Here is an 18,091-nt window from a genome sequence, read left to right on the forward strand (position 1 = left end):
CCAGTGTTTTCTTGTAGTAGTTTTACAGACTGGAGTCTTAGATTTAAGCTTTTAATCCATTTTGCTTTGATTTTTGTATATGGCAAGAGATGGAGGTCTAATTTCATTCTTCTGCGTATGGATCATTAACATATGATCCAGCAATCTTGTTGTTAAGAATGTATCCTAAAGAAAGGAAATCAGTATATGAAAGAGATACCTGCACTCCAGCACGATACACAATAGCCACAATTTGGAATCAACCAAAGTTTCCATCAACAAATGAATGCATAAAGAAAATGTGGTACATATACACAATGAGATATTATTCAACCAAAAAAAAGAAGAAACTCCTGTCATTTGCAACAACATGGATTGAACTGGGGTATATTCTGTTAAGTGAACTAAGCCAGACATAGAAAGACAAATTTTGCGTGTTCTCACTCCTGTGTAGGAGCTAAAATTAAAACAACTGATTTCATGGAGACAGAGAGTAGAATATTGGCTACTAGAGGCTGGGAAGGGGATCAGGGTGGAGGGGAAAAAGTGAGGATGGTTAATGGGGACAAAAATATAGTTAGATAGAATGAATAAGGTCTAGTATTTGGTAGCACATCGGGATGATACAGTCAACAGTAATTTATTGTATATTTTAAAATATTGAAAGAGTAGACTGGAATGTTTCTAACACAAAGAAATGATAAATTCTTGAGGTGATGGATACCTAGTTACCCTGATGTAATTATTACACGTTGTATCCTGTATCAAAACATCACATGTGCCCCATAAATATACATAACAATTGTGTACCCGTAATCATGAAAAAACAAAAAAATTTTTGGGAAGTGATTAAGTCATGAGGGCTCCACCCTTGTGAATGGGATTAATGACCTTATAAAAGGGGTTTCCGAGAGCTGCCTGGCCCTTCCATCTCTCTGCATGTGAGGACAGAGCATTAATCCCTTTTTGCCTTTCTGTCATGTGAGGCTGCAGTGAGAAGAGGATATCTTGGAAGCAGAGAGCAGCCTTCACCGTGTGTAAAAATTTTGTAAGAGATTTCTTTCATTATAACCTGAAAGTAAGATTTTGGGGGACTGCTAACTCTCACCCCCTACATCAAACTAGTTGCTACCATTCTCAACCAAAGAACCTCTTCAGAAAGAAATTAGCTGCGTCAGTTCACAACAATAAAGAAATAAAAGTATCTTTTAAAAAAGAAAAGTATACAGATTATCTCTTCATTAAAAGAATAATGCCATGAGTATACACAAACAAAACTTTCACATTTAATTTTTGGGAGGTCACAGGTTTGCCCATTTCCATTCACAGACTACTGGGTCTACTGCATTGGGTCTAATGCAAATTCAACCTTTACTTCAGTAGACAAGAAGTGAAAGTTGAAGGACACAGGTAGGATCCCTGATTCTATTCAATTGCAGTATTCCAGAAGTAAACTTTTTGGAGGCAGACTTTTAATAATGTACAAGATAGGATAGTTTTCTGATCACAGAGATTTGCAGTTCTTTCTCTGCAGGTACAGACTAGTGTATATGTATCCATTTGGCTGGTTGCCCATCATGGCCGGTTAGTGAATGCTAAGATTTCATAATGAGAAAGTCACTGCAGAAGTTTCCTTTCTTGCTTGGGTTTTGAAAAGCAGGAATATGAATGAGGAAATGACCAAAATCTTCATCTCACTGGAAAACATACAGTAAAGGAGGCAATCCTAAGAAATAAAGGAAATTAAATTAGATAAGGAATGGACAGAAGTACCTTGAACTCATAATTAGAGATTTTTATTTAATTAAAATGAGACCACTGAGAGGTTTTTGATTAGTTCAATGGGTGATCTTCTTCCACAAAAGTTACTAAAAAGACAAAAACAACTGGCATTTTTGAACTAAAGGAGGAAAGGTGGATGTCTGAGAGCAAATTAAGAGAAAAAAAAATGATAGTGGCTGCATAGGAAATTGAGAGAATAATAGAAGAAAAAGGAAAACTATTTAAAGACATTATTTAGGAAGAAACTACAAGATCTGTTGATAGTGAACAAAAGACAAATTTCCCATTGATGTAAGGTGAAACAAACACACATTTCATCCATCCACCAGCATCTCATGAATCTTCTAAAAGTGCTACTTCCAACATGTTATCTTTCTGTCCCCAAAGGGGAGAGCCTTAGTTTAGAATCTTAGAATAAAGTCTAAATTCCTTATCTTGAAATTTAAGACTTTCTGTAGTATAGTCCCAAATTCTCTTTCTCAAAACTACCTTTAAAAATAATTCTGATAAAGGAAGACATTTATGCGGCCAACAAACATATATATATATATTTTAAAAAGCTCATCATCACTGGTCGTTAGAGAAATGCAAATCAAAATCACAATGAGATACCATCTCATGCCAGTTAGAATGGCAATCATTAAAAAGTCAGGAAACAATAGATGCTGGAGAAAATGTAGAGAAATAGGAATGCTTTTACACTGTTGGTGGGAATGTAAATTAGTTCAACCAGTGTGGAAGACAGTGTGGCAATTCCTCAAGGATCTAGAACCAGAATTTCCATTTGATGCAGCAATCCCATTACTGGGTATATACCCAAAGGATTATAAATCATTCTACTATAAAGACACTTGCACACATATGTTTATTGCAGCACTGTTCACAATAGCAAATACTTGGAACCAACCCAAATGCCAATCAATGATAAACTTGATAAAGAAAATATGACACATATACACCATGGAATACTATGCAGCCATTAAAAAGGATGTGTCCATGTTCTTTGCAGGGACATGGATAAAGCTGGAAACCATAATGCTCAACAAACTAACACAGGAACAGAAAACAAAACACTGCATGTTCTCATTTATAAGTGGGAATTGAACAATGGGAACACACGGACACAGGGAGGGGAACATCATACACCAGGGCCTGTCCCGGGGTGGAGGGCTAGGGGAGCGATAGCATTAGGAGAAATACCTAATGTAGATAATGGATTGATGGGTGCAGCAAACCACCATGGTACGTGTATACCTATGTAACAAACCTGCATGTTCTGCACATGTATCCCAGAACTTAAGGTATAATAAATAATAATAATAATAATTCTGATTGCAGGAGTCTTGTGAGTTTGTTACACAACTCAGAAGCAGATTTAAAACTAATTTTATATAATTCAATCCTGATCAAGAGCAGGGCTTTCTTATCCCACTATCTTTCTAAGTATTCCACCTTCTATTCTAACATAGGGAGATGTACGAGGGTGTGAGTTAGAGAAATCAGTGAATGCATTTCACATTCAGGTGGAACACTGTCTGTGTGGGATGGATCTGCAGGTGGGAAGGGCCTGGACAGACACATAAGCACAGGTAAGCTAAGCAATTGACTTTGGTCTACGGGCTGACCATGCGCTGTGTTGGCCTCACTAAAGGCTATGTCTCTCTTGCAAGAACTTTCATTTCTTCATTTCACTCTCTCCTGTCATTAGAAGCCCAATTTTTCTTCCCTCAGCTTCTGGTTACTTTTTCATTCATCCCTGTGAGTTGAGAAACCATGGACCTGTATGATGGTTGAGTATTTGTAACCATCATGGCTCCTCAGTGGACAACTGCAGACTCCCATCTAGCTCTGACACAGTTCAAGCTGGAGGAAATAAGAGTTTCCTGTGGGGTATAAGCAAAAGGAGGAACCCACAAAAATAGCCATAAAATAGTTATTGCCATTAAGTTACTTCATGTTTCCTAAATTTTACAAGTAATTGATTCATTCTTCATCAAATGTTTCACTGGTTCCTTGGTATTTTAGTCTGCTTTGGAGTCTAAGCTACATTTCTAAGACTCTTAGCTTTTCCGTTGCCTCATTTCATTATCTTTATTCCCATTCCACTTCAAACTTCAGGCCCTATGGCCATGTCCTAAATACTTTTATCATTACAATTGTTCTCTACCGATATATTAGGTTAGTGCAAATATAATAGCGGTTTTTGCCATTAAAAGTAATGGCAACAAATGGTAATATTAAGTGCAACCACCCTGACACAATGCCATAAAGTAAATTTTCAACCCTGCTTCATCCCAAAGTCTACCTTCTTCATATTTATACCTGGACTGCTGATTCAATCACTGCTAGAGAATAATCACACAACCGCTGAGATTGATGCCATTAAAAATTCATGGCTTCAAACTGTAACTGTCCAGAAATCCTGCAGTTCTTCTCCAGGAAAATCTCTTTCCTGTTGTCCACAGTGACTATTTTTATACTTCTCCACCTTCCTCAAACCTCTGAACCAGATGCTGCTCACTTCATTCTCAACAAATGACCTAACCTGCTGTTAATAAAGAAAATAGAAACCTGCTGTGTGTAATTACCTCAATTCCTCCACCAAACCCATAACCTCATCTGTTTCTGAATATTTACCCATATTCTATCCTCCTTCCCTTGCTATAAATGCAAAAATTAACATATGTCCTCACAATGTATTATTCTCTTTTTCTTTTTTTTTTTTTTTTTGAGATGGAGTCTCGCTCTGTCGCCCAGGCTGGAGTGCAGTGGCCGCATCTCAGCTCACTGCAAGCCCTGCCTCCCAGGTTCACACCATTCTCCTGCCTCAGCCTCCTGAGTAGCTGGGACTACAGGCGCCGCCACCACGCCCGGCTAATTTTTTGTATTTTTTAGTAGAGACGGGGTGTCACCCTGTTAGCCAGGATGATCTCGATCTCCTGACCTTGTGATCCACCCGTCTCGGCCTCCCAAAGTGCTGGGATTACAGGCTTGAGCCACCGCACCTAGCCTATTCTCTTTTTCATATATTATTTTGGAGAGGTAAACAGGAGTTTCTGCTGGATAACATTGGTGGCTACCTCCACATTGCCTGACAAGAAGCTGCCTGAGATTAGTGGCTCTTCATTCTCCAATGGGAGGAGATTCTATTATTTTCAGCTTTGCACAATGTGTCCAGGTTCTATCACACCAGGGATTTGATGTCCATGATAGCAGGTAGCTAGCTGCGAGATATCTGTCTGTGACTCCTTGAGTAGTTGGTATGCAAATCTAGACTGCATATTATTTGCTCTCTCCATTTAGTACAAAGGATAATAACAGGAGAGTTAGAGCCCCTTCCCAAGAGCATTGCTCTACTGTGGGTCCAACTGTGCCCAGGAATAAGGCATATACAGATCTAATGCATTTCAGCATATAGTCTCTTCTTTAGTCATGGTGCAAGAATAAGTAGGGTCATCTCGCTCCAGGGATACAGGTTTACTCACACCATCCATACTGTTAAGTGTTTCCCCAATCATTCGTATCTGACAACCTCTCCTAGGGAGTAAAGGTATCACTACAAGATGCAGGAACTAACATCTGTGACCTTCACCTCAGTTTTAAGATGTTTTTCCAGTGGTGTGGTGGGTCTTACTCTATCTTATCTCCTTCAGGACTGCTGACATCATGTAAGAGAGAGTTCCAGGTCACTGGCAATGGGAAAATCCCTAAGATGGAGCTAGGTGCTCTGCTCATTCTGACATCAAGATGTACCACCCCAATATGCAGGGTTTTTATTTTGTTTTGTTTTGTTTTGAAATAGAATCTTGCTCTGTCACCCAGCCTGGAGTGCAGTGGTGCTATCATGGCTCACTGTAGCCTTGACCTCCCAGGCCCAAGCAATCCTCCCACCTCTGCCTCCCTAGTAGCTGGGACCATGGATGCACCCATCACACCTAGCTAGCTTTTATATTTTTTGTAGTGATGGAGTTTTGCCATGCTTCCAGGCTGCTCTTTAACTCCTGGGCTCAAGTGATCCTCCCACCTCAGCCCCTCAAAATGCTGTGAGTATAGGCCTGAGCCTGTAATATGCAGTTTTGATAAACTGTACCCAGCAACATGCAGTTCTAATAAACACCAAAGTGACATGAATCATAAAAATCACAGCTCAAACCATATCATAATCACAAAAGGAGCCCACAGTATTAATAAAAGAGAATACAAGATGTTGAAAAGTGATAACAGCCCTTCCTAGCAGAACAAATGGAAGGACAACCAAGGCCATGATAGGCTAACCAAAGACTTCAATGGTTCAGACGCAATTTTATTTTAAAATCTCACTTTTTAACCATCCTCAGAATAAGAAATTGAATGCATTAATTATTTCCTGGCACCCCATCAGCACTGATTCATTAAGATGGGTGGCTGGCACCCACTTTGACTCTGCCTGTACCTATGAGGTAGCAGGTGATTCCAGAGGGACTTTCCATGGAACAGCAGGCAGAAGCTAACTGCATGGTGGTCCAAGAGCCTAAGAAGTGGATTCCACCTGGGGTTTTTTTGTTTTTTTTTTTAACATACCCATACACTCGATAATAAATTATTAGTATCCATCTTCCACTGGCTTGCAGCACGTCATTTCTTCACATTTCCACAATATTTTGCTCGAACTTCACTATCATTTGGATTTGGGTTTACTTTTATTCAGCTGTTTTTTTCCTTGATTTCACATTTTTCTGACGTGAGCTGCGAATACAACTGGACTTCAAACCAGAGCATTTGATCTCTCCTTGTGCTTAACTTTCCAGGAAGATGTCACAATTGCCCCTAAACAATAATCAAAAGGCACTTATCTCTCTTCCTCTGAAAAATCACAGCTCCCGGATGAGGAAGTGAGTGGAGATGTTACATCTCTCACATCCTTACTTTAGTTTCGAGAGTGAGAAGAGATGAAAGAAGATGAAAACAGACTTCAAAACACACAGAAAACTCCTGTATTTTCAAAGGGGAAAAAATGATGGCATTCAAAACACTACAGAGCAATGTAAGCAGTATCTCCAACTCCCAAACAAATAAAAGAACCTTTCACAAAAGAAATCTTATGTAACCTGAGACAGTAAACCTCTGTACAGTTTGGCAGTTGGTTTTATAGCTAAAATAGTCAGGCTTTGCCTCGACATACCCACGGTTCTGGAACATGAAACTTTTCAATACCCATCATGTTCAAATGATTGCCACCCCATAATTTCCTCAATCCCGTTCCACTGAAATGGAATGTGTTATGCAATCTGAATTTCCATCTTAGCAGCCATTTTAAATCAAGAGGGGCAGAAAATTACCTATACAGTCTGTTATGAACTTCCTAAACTTAAGTAAGAGATTTCAATCCCATGCAAGTAAAAACCAGTGGTGAATTTATGACATGAGTTTTGCCTTTTAATTAAGAACTTAAAAAAGAGGTGACAAAGCTTTTTTGAATGCTTTGAAGAGAGGCAAAATAGATCTATTGGAGAGAGCTTCTGAGTTGGAGAGTGGAGCACAGGCAACCTCGCGGGGAGCTGGAACCTGGGAATCAGCATTTACTCTAACTTGTAGTGAACGTCAGGGAAGGGTAGGTGGTGGAGAGGGACAGTTTCGGCAGGTGGAATTTAATGTCTAGAGACACGCGGTGTCTTTTGGCACAACTGGTGATTATCATCATCAGAGAGCAATTGGGTGGGGTAAAGTCTCTGTAGGTGGAGGGTGCACTGCAATGGGGTATCTGGGATGCTGGCCAACAACAGGAAAGACTGGCAACAAGGAAAGAACCTCAACTCCTGGACTCTTGTGTAATTTAATAACTGAAGGAGAATGGAAGGAGCAAGGCAGCATTTCAATACAAATGACAACAACTGCTAACTAACAATAACAGATTTGCTAAAACACTGAGAAGGATTGAGTTTTGTACTTCACAGAGGAAACTGCTACTCGAGCTACAAAGTCTTCCCAAATTCTCTCAGCTAGTGGGTCCAGAGCCAGATTTATCAAAAAGCAGATCTACTTAGAACTCATAAACATCATGCTGCATTTTACTGAGCTAGAAAGAGCAGAGGTTCGGGGAACTCAGGAAATGAGCCACAGGGTTGTGACCCACATGTAAGTACATAACAGTTCCTGTTTCCATAATTTTAAAAGTAAGGAAACATAACTAAAAAGTCTACAGCATTCTAGAATTTACATAGCACTTTCACTTGGGTAGTCTCCAAATCAAGATAGAAACCTAGATAATGAGGCTCAGTGTCCAAAGACCTAACAGAATCATCAAGGTTCTGTCTAGGATGACTTGAACATTAAACCATCCTTTAAAAAACATCTACCAGAATACATAGGAGAAAGTTTTAAGACCTTGGATTAGGCAAACGGATTTTAGATATGACAACAAAAGCATGAGCCCTAAAATAAAAAAATTGTTAAATAAGGCTTTTAACACTGTTAAGAGAATAAAACAGCAAGCGTATTTAAGTAATTTATTTTCAAATCACCTACCTGACAAATGACTTGTATCCAAATCTCAGAATTCAACATTTTCAAAAATCTCCCAATTTTTAAAATGGTCAAAGAGTTTTTTAAAATGCTTCACCAGAGAAGATATACAAATGGAAAATAACCTCAGTGTCATTAGTCATTAGGACAATGAAAAAATTAAAACCACAATGCAATACAACATACATCTATTTAAATAGTTGAAATTGATAGAACTAACCGTCATAAGTCTGGCAATGAGGCAGAGCAACTGGAACCCTCACACTTTGCTGGTGGGAATGTAAAATGGCACAGCCACTTTGGAAAACAGTTTGGCTGTTTCTTCTAAAATTAAACATACATTTACCATATGACCCGCAATCCCACTCCTGTTTATACAAGAGAAATAAAAACTTATGTTTACCAAAATAGTTGTAAGCTAATGTTTTCAAGTGCTTTATTCATAACTGCTAAATGTTGAAACAACCAAAATGTCCCCCAATTAGTGAAACAGTTGCACATACATTCAGTGTAACATTGCTCAGTAACAAAAAGGAACTACTGATATGTATGACAACATGAATGATCTCAAATGCATTATGCTAAGTGCAAGAAACTCCATTCAAAGACTACACACTCTATGACTTCATTTATGTGACATTCTGGAAAAGGCAAGAACTATCAGGCAGAGAACAGATCAGTGGTTCCCAAGGATTGAAGTGGAGGAGGGGCCAATTACCAAAAAGGCAGCATGAGAAATTGGTATGTGTGTGTGAAGAAACTCTTTAGTAGCTTGATTGTGGTGGTGAACACAGGACTCCATGTATTAGCAAAATATATACCACTGTACACCGCCCCAGAAAAGTTTACTGTAAATTAAAGAATAAAAAATTATAAACATTAAAAACTGATTATATAAATTTTTACTTTTAATGAATAAATTCTGTGTGTGTGTATGTGTGCGTGAGAGAGAAAGAGAAAAAGAGAGTAAAGAGAAAGAGATTTTGCCAAAAAATAATGGTTCTTTTATGAAAGTATGGGAAGTACGGGCTGACCCCTCATGCAGTGTTTTATGCAGAGTAACTATTCAATATGCATTTGTTAAGTCAAAATGAATAAAAGAATAACAAAGTATACTAGTTATTTCAAATTAATTTCATTTACAAAATATAAATACCACAATTAAACAATTAATGATATTTATAACTGTCTCAGTAATGATTCACATTGAGATCTTTGAACTTATATCACTCTCAACACACAAAACTTGCAAAGTTACATAAAAGCAACAAAGCCAACTCAATTAATGTATTAGCATATTTAAAACTCAGGGTGCCAATGATAATTTTGGTTGTCACTTTAAGTTATAAAGCAGCAATTTAAAAATCGTAATAATGAAAAAGAAGACTAAGACTTATACATATTATGTATGATTATGATTTTCTGCACATATTAAAATTAATCTTTATTATAATTGATGAATATAAAATACATAAAATTACTTTAGAACGATGTGGATACAAAGAAAGTATATCAAAGGAATAATATTTCATATGCTGAATGCATTTTATATTTTATTTTTAATCCAAATTTTTGTAGAATGATTCAATGCTACTTTAAAAATTAAAGTAGCTTGTAAAGAATACAAATTACAGTCATTATAATGATTTGTTTTAAAAACAGATTACAGCTTAAATAAGTTTCACGTGAAAGGACTCAACAATAATTCAAAAAGCAAAAGAAAGTATTGAGAAAACAACCTAAGTGTGATATTAGCAGATATATTTCACTTCTGAACATACATAAATGTCAAATGAAATTATCTTTTGAAAGCATAATCTCTTAGGAATTTATTTTAATTTATAAAATAGCTACAGCTGTTAGTATGAAAGTCTAATAGTGTTTATTGACATGCACTGAATTGGGAAAAAAAGATACAAGGAAATGAAAAGTGTACACATGCAACAGAATTTTAGGATGGTGTATATGCCCAAGCTCGCAGTGTATATGCTTTCAATAGAAAGCAAGAGTCTGGTTAATAACGAAGCCCCTCCCTAATCTTAAGAAAGTGCAGCAGAAAATAAAATTAAAGAAAAAAATTATCTCACTTTGCAATTGTGTATTTTAGACATTTCGATTGCCAGTTTTAATTTTTCCTTGCAACATAAAGCTTTATTTCCAAGATAGCTAGTGCAACCTCACATATTAATACTTGTGTTGTTATCTCTTTTGATAAAGACTTGACAAATATTCCTAATTGAACAGTGGAACAACAAGGATATGGAAATTACATCCAGCAACTTTTTTTTGTCCAGAACAACTAGTTCAGAGTTTGCCTACGAGTCAGTAATGTATTTTATGGTGATTACTAATATTTTCTTAGGAGTTCAATAAATATTTGGACAAAAAAGAGACAAAAGTTATATTAATTTATCTAAAGTATAGAACTAAATAAAATATTTGGAGAAAATGTTAACTCGTGTCGCACATCCAAGATGATGATGATAAATTATTTGTAATGGATTGTTAGTGGTGCCTCAATACAGATACAATTCTCCTCCTAAAAATCCTCATCTAACAAGATTTACATTTCCTCTTACCTTTTTCTATGAAAGTGGTTGATGGTCATGTATCTAGACTGTGACAAGTAAAGATACTGACTATGAAAAATCACAGATTATATTCAGCACCTAGCACAGTGACTGGCCCACACTAATATTCAATGAAAGTTTATTGGACTGATGGGAAATGTGAATAAATTCTATGTAAAAAGAATAAAATTATGTTCTTAGGACATTATGCTAGAGTCATTTTTAAGTAAAATGGATATTTTATTTTTGGAGGATTAGGAATATTCTCATACGCTATATGCATGAGCAAAAATTTATACAGATTTTCTGATAGAAATTTACTAACTTTTTTTAAAGTCTTAAAATGTATATACGCATTGATCTAACATTCTTAGATCTAGGAATTTATCCCAAGGAAAGTATTTGGAATTTGCACAAAAAAAATGACTATGTTTTTAATAACAGCAAAGACTGGAAACCTTCTTCTAAATATATAATAATAAGTAATCGGTTAAATAAATTATGGCAGACTCACATAGTGAAATATCTTTGAACTCATTAAAAATGATGCTTTTTATGGAAACATGTTTTATACATTAAGTAAAAATGTAGTTTAAATTGGAATGTATACTGTTATCTCATATCTTGTGCAAACATATGTATGTGCATGTATACACAGAAAAGTGGTACATACCAAGTTGTTAATTATTATCTATGAATGGAGGATTTTAATTATCTTTTTTTCCTATCTGAATTTTACAATTTTTAAACAGTAGACCTTATTTATTGCTATTGAAGTGTGAAAATACAAGTAAGAAAGTAAAAAACTGATGTTTGAAACAAAAGAGCAACAAGACCAGTCACCACCACAAAAATGACTAGCTTGCCCCTCTTCTGGCTAAGCTGAGTGATTGGTACTTCTTTACCAACACAACTCTACCCATGCTATAATCCTCCCACCTGCTAGACAAAATAAATAAAGAAATCCAATCATCAGCTGTCTCTGTTTCTCTCTCTCTCTCTTTTTTAATCCCAAGGACTTCAGAACAGTCTCTGTTTCTTGATAGCATTTGATCCAGAGTGAGTTTCTGCTTTGTAATCCATCCTCAGAACCATCGGCACAAACCCAAGCCCATAAGAAGCTCCTCTCAACATCCCCTTACTGAGGTGCTTTCACAATGACACTTAAATGCACTCTCAGATCCTGCTGCACCAAGAAAAATAAACCCCTTTGTGACTCTGAGTTTTTGTGATGGTCTTTGGTTGTTTCTTGTGATGATGATGGTGATGATGGTGGTGATAATGATACTGATGACGTTAGTAGTAGTGGTGGTTGTGATGATAGTGAGGCTGGTGATGATGGTAGTGATGATAGTGGTGATAGTGATGATGGTGCACAGGTGTTTTTAAAACTAGTAGTATTTGGACCCCAAGAAACCGAAGAAAAATGTTCTCTTTCACATAGTACAACAACACTGTAGTAAGTCCTACGACTTCCAGCACAGGAGAGGCAATCTAGTGAGGCAGAAGGAAACTCTACTAAGAGTCAGGAGTTATAGGTTCTAGTTCTGGTTCTGCCATTAGTTTACTTTGTTACCTGGAGCTAAACCTCTCAGGACCTCATTTAATTCACCTGCAAAATGAAGATTTCTGGATTGATTTCTAAAGTAACTTTTCATATTGTGCAGCTTTTTGTCTCTGTTCTAAGTTATCAAGTCAGAGACCCAGACTAGATGATCTACAGTCTAACTCAACTACCCGTTTTTGTAATTAAAGTTTTTATTGACATATAGCCACATTTATTTACACATTATCTATGGCTGCTCTCATATTACAATGGCAGATCAGAGTGGTTACAATAGAAACTATATAGCCCACAAGGCCTAAAATATGTATTATCTGACCCTTCACAGAAAAATTTTGGTACATTAACATGCCCCTGCTCTAGGAGTATGTTAACAAGAGTCTGGTATGTTGAAGATACATCTTATTAGCAGAAGGTCTGCTTAACAAGGTAGGGATTTCCATCCATCCTTAAGGTTCACTAGTGTGTCCTTAGCACCTATGTCAATGCCTGGTTTCTAGCATATGCCAAATACATACTTGTTAAATGAATGAGTGTATTAGAATGAATGATTAAATGAATTATAGCCTCTGGAGGGCTGAAATGTTTATTCTTTAGTATTTTTCCTGTCTTGCCAACGTTTCTATTTGCTATGGAATTTAAAACATATCCAGATGGAGGGAAGTTTATATACAACACCCATTTTCAGTGTTGTCATATAGCATGTCCAAGTGTATATAGTTCCAACTACATAACGGTGCTTAGTCTGAAGTGAATTCTAGTATGATTTTCAAATACAGTAGCAGCATACAATATCTCATCCCCCTCAGGAGACAAGCATGGATTAATAAAAGTAGACTCTGAGATTTCTGGAAAACACTTCTTCCTCAGTTCTGAGGACAACAGAATCAAGTAAAAGTGGAAAAGAATCACCATATATTATAATCTTAGTACCAGTATTTATTGTTTTCAGATTTCTAAAAATAAGGCTTGCTGATTTTTTTTTTATACTTTAAGTTCTAGGGTACATGTGCACAACATGCAGGTTTGTAACATATGTATACATGTGCCATGTTGGTGTGCTGCACCCATTAACTCGTCATTTACATTAGGTATATCTCCTAATGCTATCCCTCCCCGCTACCCCCTTCCCACAATAGGACCCGGTGTGTGATGCTCCCCTTCCTGTGTCCAAGTGATCTCATTGTTCAATTCCCACCTATGAGTGAGAACATGCAGTATTTGGTTTTCTGCTCTTGCGATAGTTTGCTGAGAATGATGGTTTCCAGCTGCATCCATGTCCCTACAAAGGACACAAACTCATCCTTTTTTATGGCTGCATAGTATTCTATGGTGTATATGTGTCACATTTCCTTAATCCAGTCTGTCACTGATGGACATTTGGGTTGATTCCAAGTCTTTGCTATTGTGAATAGTGCCGCAATAAACATACGTGTGCATGTGTCTTTATAGCAGCATGATTTATAATCCTTTGGGTATATCCCCAGTAATGGGATGGCTGGGTCATATGGTATTTCTAGTTCTAGATCCTTGAGGAATCGCCACACTGTTTTCCACAATGGTTGAACTAGTTCACAGTCCCACCAACAGTGTAAAAGTGTTCCTATTTCTCCATATCCTCTCCAGTACCTGTTGTTTCCTGACTTTTTAATGATTACCATTCTAACTGGTGTGAGATGGCATCTCATTGTGGTTTTGATTTGCATTTCTCTGATGGTGAATGACGATGAGCATTTTTTCATGTGTCTGTTGGCTGTATGAATGTCTTCTTTTGAGAAGTGTCTGTTCATATCCTCTGCCCACTTTTGGATGAGACTGTTTGTTTTTCTCTTGTAAATTTGTTTGACTTCTTCGTAGGTTCTGGACTGTTGCTGTTTTGTTTTTTTTTATTATTATTATTATACTTTAAGTTCTAGGGTACATGTGCATAACATGTAGGTTTGTTACATATGTACACTTGTGCCATGTTGGTGTGCTGCACCCATCAACTCGTCAGCACCCATCAACTACTCATTTACATCAGGTATAACTCCCTATGCAATCCCTCCCCCCTCCCCACTCCCCATGATAGGCTCTGGTGTGTGATGTTCCCCTTCCCAAGTCCAAGTGATCTCATTGTTCAGTTCCCACCTATGAGTGAGAACATGCAGTGTTTGGTTTCCAGCTGGACGGTTTCCAGCTGCATCCATGTCCCTACAAAGGACACAAACTCATCCTTTTTTATGGCTGCATAGTATTCTATGGTGTATATGTGCCACATTTTCTTAATCCAGTCTGTCACTGATGGACATTTGGGTTGATTCCAAGTCTTTGCTATTGTGAATAGTGCCGCAATGGAACATACATGTGCATGTGTCTTTATAGCAGCATGATTTATAATCCTTTGGTTATATCCCAGTAATGGGATGGCTGGGTCATATGGTACCTCTAGTTCTAGATCCTTGAGGAATTGCCATACTGTTTTCCATAATGGTTGAACTAGTTTACAGTCCCACCAACAGTGTAAAAGAGTTCCTATTTCTTCACATCCTCTCCAGCACAGCACCTGTTGTTTCCTGATTTTTTAATGATTACCATTCTAACTGGCGTGAGATGGTATCTCATTGTGGTTTTGATTTGCATTTCTCTGATGGCCAGTGATGATGAGCATTTTTTCATGTGTCTGTTGGCTGTATGAATGTCTTCTTTTGAGAAATGTCTGTTTATATCCTATGCCCACTTTTTGATGGGGTTGTTTTTTTCCTGTAAATTTGTTTGAGTTCTTTGTAGGTTCTGGATATTAGCCCCTTGTCAGATGAGTAGATTGCAAAAATTTTCTTCCATTCTCTAGGTTACATGTTCACTCTGATGGTAGTGTCTTTTGTTGTGCAGAAGCTCTTTAGTTTAATTAGATCCCATTTGTCAACTTTGGCTTTTGCTGCCGTTGCTTTTGGTGTTTTACACATGAAGCCCTTACCCATGCCTATGTCCTGAATGGTATTACCTAGCTTTTCTTCTGGGGTTTTTATGGTTTTAGGTTCAACATTTAAGTTTCTAATCCATCTTGAATTAATTTTTGTATAAGGAGTAAGGAAAGGATCCAGTTTCAGCTTTCTACTTATGGCTAGCCAATTTTCCCAGCACCATTTATTAAATAGGGAATCCTTTCCCCTTTCTTGTTTTTCTCAGGTTTGTCAAAGATCAGATGGCTGTAGATGTGTTATTTCTGAGGACTCTGTTCTGTTCCATTGGTCTATATCTCTGTTTTGGTACCAGTACCATGCTGTTTTGGTTACTGTGGCCTTGTAGTATAGTTTGAAGTCAAGTAGTGTGATGCCTCCAGCTTTGTTCTTTTGACTTAGGATTGTCTTGGCAATGCGGGCACTTTTTTGGTTCCATATGAACTTCAAAGCAGTTTTTTCCAATACTGTGAAGAAACTCATTGATAGCTTGATGGGGATGGCATTGAATCTATAAATTACCTTGGGCAGAATGGCCATTTTCATGATATTGATTCTTCCTATCCATGAGCATGGTATGTTCTTCCATTTGTTTGTGTCCTCTTTTATTTCACTGAGCAGTGGTTTGTAGTTCTCCTTGAAGAGGTCCTTTACATCCCTTGTAAGTTGGATTCCTAGGTATTGTATTCTCTTTGAAGCAATTGTGAATGGAAGTTCATTCATGATTTGGCTCTCTGTTTGTCTGTTACTGGTGTATAAGAATGCTTGTGATTTTTGCACATTAATTTTGTATCCTGAGACTTTGCTGAAGTTTCTTATCAGCTTAAGGACATTTTGGGCTGAGACGATGGGGTTTTCTAAATATACAATCATGTCATCTGCAAACAAGGACGATTTGACTTCTTCTTTTCCTAACTGAATACGCTTTATTTCTTTCTCTTGCCTGATTGCCCCAGCCAGACTTCCAACACTATGTTGAACAGGAGTTGTAAGAGAGGGCATCCCTGTCTTGTGCCAGTTTTCAAAGAGAACTTTTCCACTTTTTGCCCATTCAGTATGATATTGGCTGTGGGTTTGTCATAAATAGCTCTTATTATTTTGAGATACGTTCCATCAATACCGAATTTATTGAGCGTTTTTAGCATGAAGGGCTGTTGAATTTTGTCAAAGGCCTTTTCTACATCTATTGAGATAATCATGTGGTTTTTGTCTTTGGTTCTGTTTATATGCTGGATGATGTTTATTGATTTGCATATGTTGAACCAGCCTTGCATCCCAGGGATGAAGCCCACTTGATCATGGTGGATAAGCTTTTTGATGTGCTGCTGGATCCGGTTTGCCAGTATTTTATTGAGGATTTTTACATGATGTTCATCAGGGATATTGGTCTAAAATTCTCTTTTTTTGTTGTGTCTCTGCCAGGCTTTGGTATCAGGATGATGTTGGCCTCATAAAATGAGTTAGGGAGGATTCTCTCTTTTTCTATTGATTGGAATAGTTTCAGAAGGAATGGTACTAGCTCTTCTTTGTACCTCTGGTAGCATTCGGCTGTGAATCCATCTGGCCCTGGACTTTTTTTGGTTGGTAGGCTATTAATTATTGTCTCAACTTCAGAGCCTGCTATTGGTCTATTCAGGGATTCAGCTTCTTCCTGGTTTAGTCTTGGAAGAGTGTAAGTGTTCAGGAAATTATCCATTTCTTCTAGGTTTTCTAGTTTATTTGTGTAGAGGTGTTTATAGTATTCTCTGATGGTAGTTTGTATTTCTGTGGGGTCGGTGGTGATATTCAGTTTATCATTTTTTATTGCATCTATTTGATTCTTCTCTCTTTTCTTCTTTATTAGTCTTGCTAGCCGTCTATCAATTTTGTTGATCTTTTCAAAAAACCAACTCCTGGATTCATTGATTTTTTAGGAGGGTTTTTTGTGTCTCTATCTCCTTCAGTTCTGCTCTGATCTTAGTTATTTCTTTCCTTCTGCTAGCTTTTGAATGTATTTGCTCTTGCTTCTCTAGTTCTTTTAATTGTGATGTTAGAGTGTCAATTTTAGATCTTTCCAGCTTTCTCTTGTGGGCATTTAGTGCTATAAATTTCCCTCTACACACTGCTTTAAATGTGTCCCAGAGATTCTGGTATGTTGTATCTTTGTTCTCATTGGTTTCAAAGAACATCTTTATTTCTGCCTTCATTTCGTTATGTACCCAGTAGTCATTCAGGAGCAGGTTGTTCAGTTTCTATGTAGTTGAGCGGTTTTGATTGAGTTTCTTAGTCTTGAGTTCTTGTTTGATTGCACTGTGGTCTGAGAAACAGTTTGTTATAATTTCTGTTCTTGTACATTTGCTGAGGAGTGCTTTACTTCCAACCATGTGGTCAATTTTGGAATAAGTGTGATGTGGTGCTGAGAAGAATGTATATTCTGTTGATTTGGAGTGTAGAGTTCTGTTGATGTCTATTAGGTCCGCTTGCTGCAGAGATGAGTTCAATTCCTGGATATCCTTGTTAACTTTCTGTCTCATTGATCTGTCTAATGTTGACAGTGGGGTGTTGAAGTCTCCCATTATTATTGTATGGGAGTCTAAGTCTCTTTGTAAGTCTCTAAGGACTTGCTTGATGAATCTGGGTGCTCCTGTATTGGGTGCATATATATTTAGGATAGTTAGCTCTTCCTGTTGAATTGATCCCTTTACCATTATGCAATGGCCTTCTTTGTCTCTTTTGATCTTTGATGGTTTAAAGTCTGTTTTATCAGACACTAGGAT

The 18,091-nt window shown here is 37.3% G+C and overlaps 1 long non-coding RNA gene across 1 annotated transcript in view; it reads right to left on the reverse strand.

The window, feature by feature from the left end:
- Positions 1-214: 214 nt before the first annotated feature.
- LOC135969512 (uncharacterized) overlaps positions 215-18,091 on the reverse strand; it is a 47,571-nt gene continuing 29,694 nt past the window's right edge. The window contains exon 3 of the long non-coding RNA XR_010584775.1: positions 215-1,705. This is a non-coding gene — a long non-coding RNA (uncharacterized lncRNA). The remainder of the gene's footprint in view (positions 1,706-18,091) is intronic.

This window comes from Macaca fascicularis, chromosome 2 (assembly GCF_037993035.2).
Source record: "Macaca fascicularis isolate 582-1 chromosome 2, T2T-MFA8v1.1".
Lineage (NCBI taxonomy): Eukaryota > Metazoa > Chordata > Mammalia > Primates > Cercopithecidae > Macaca > Macaca fascicularis.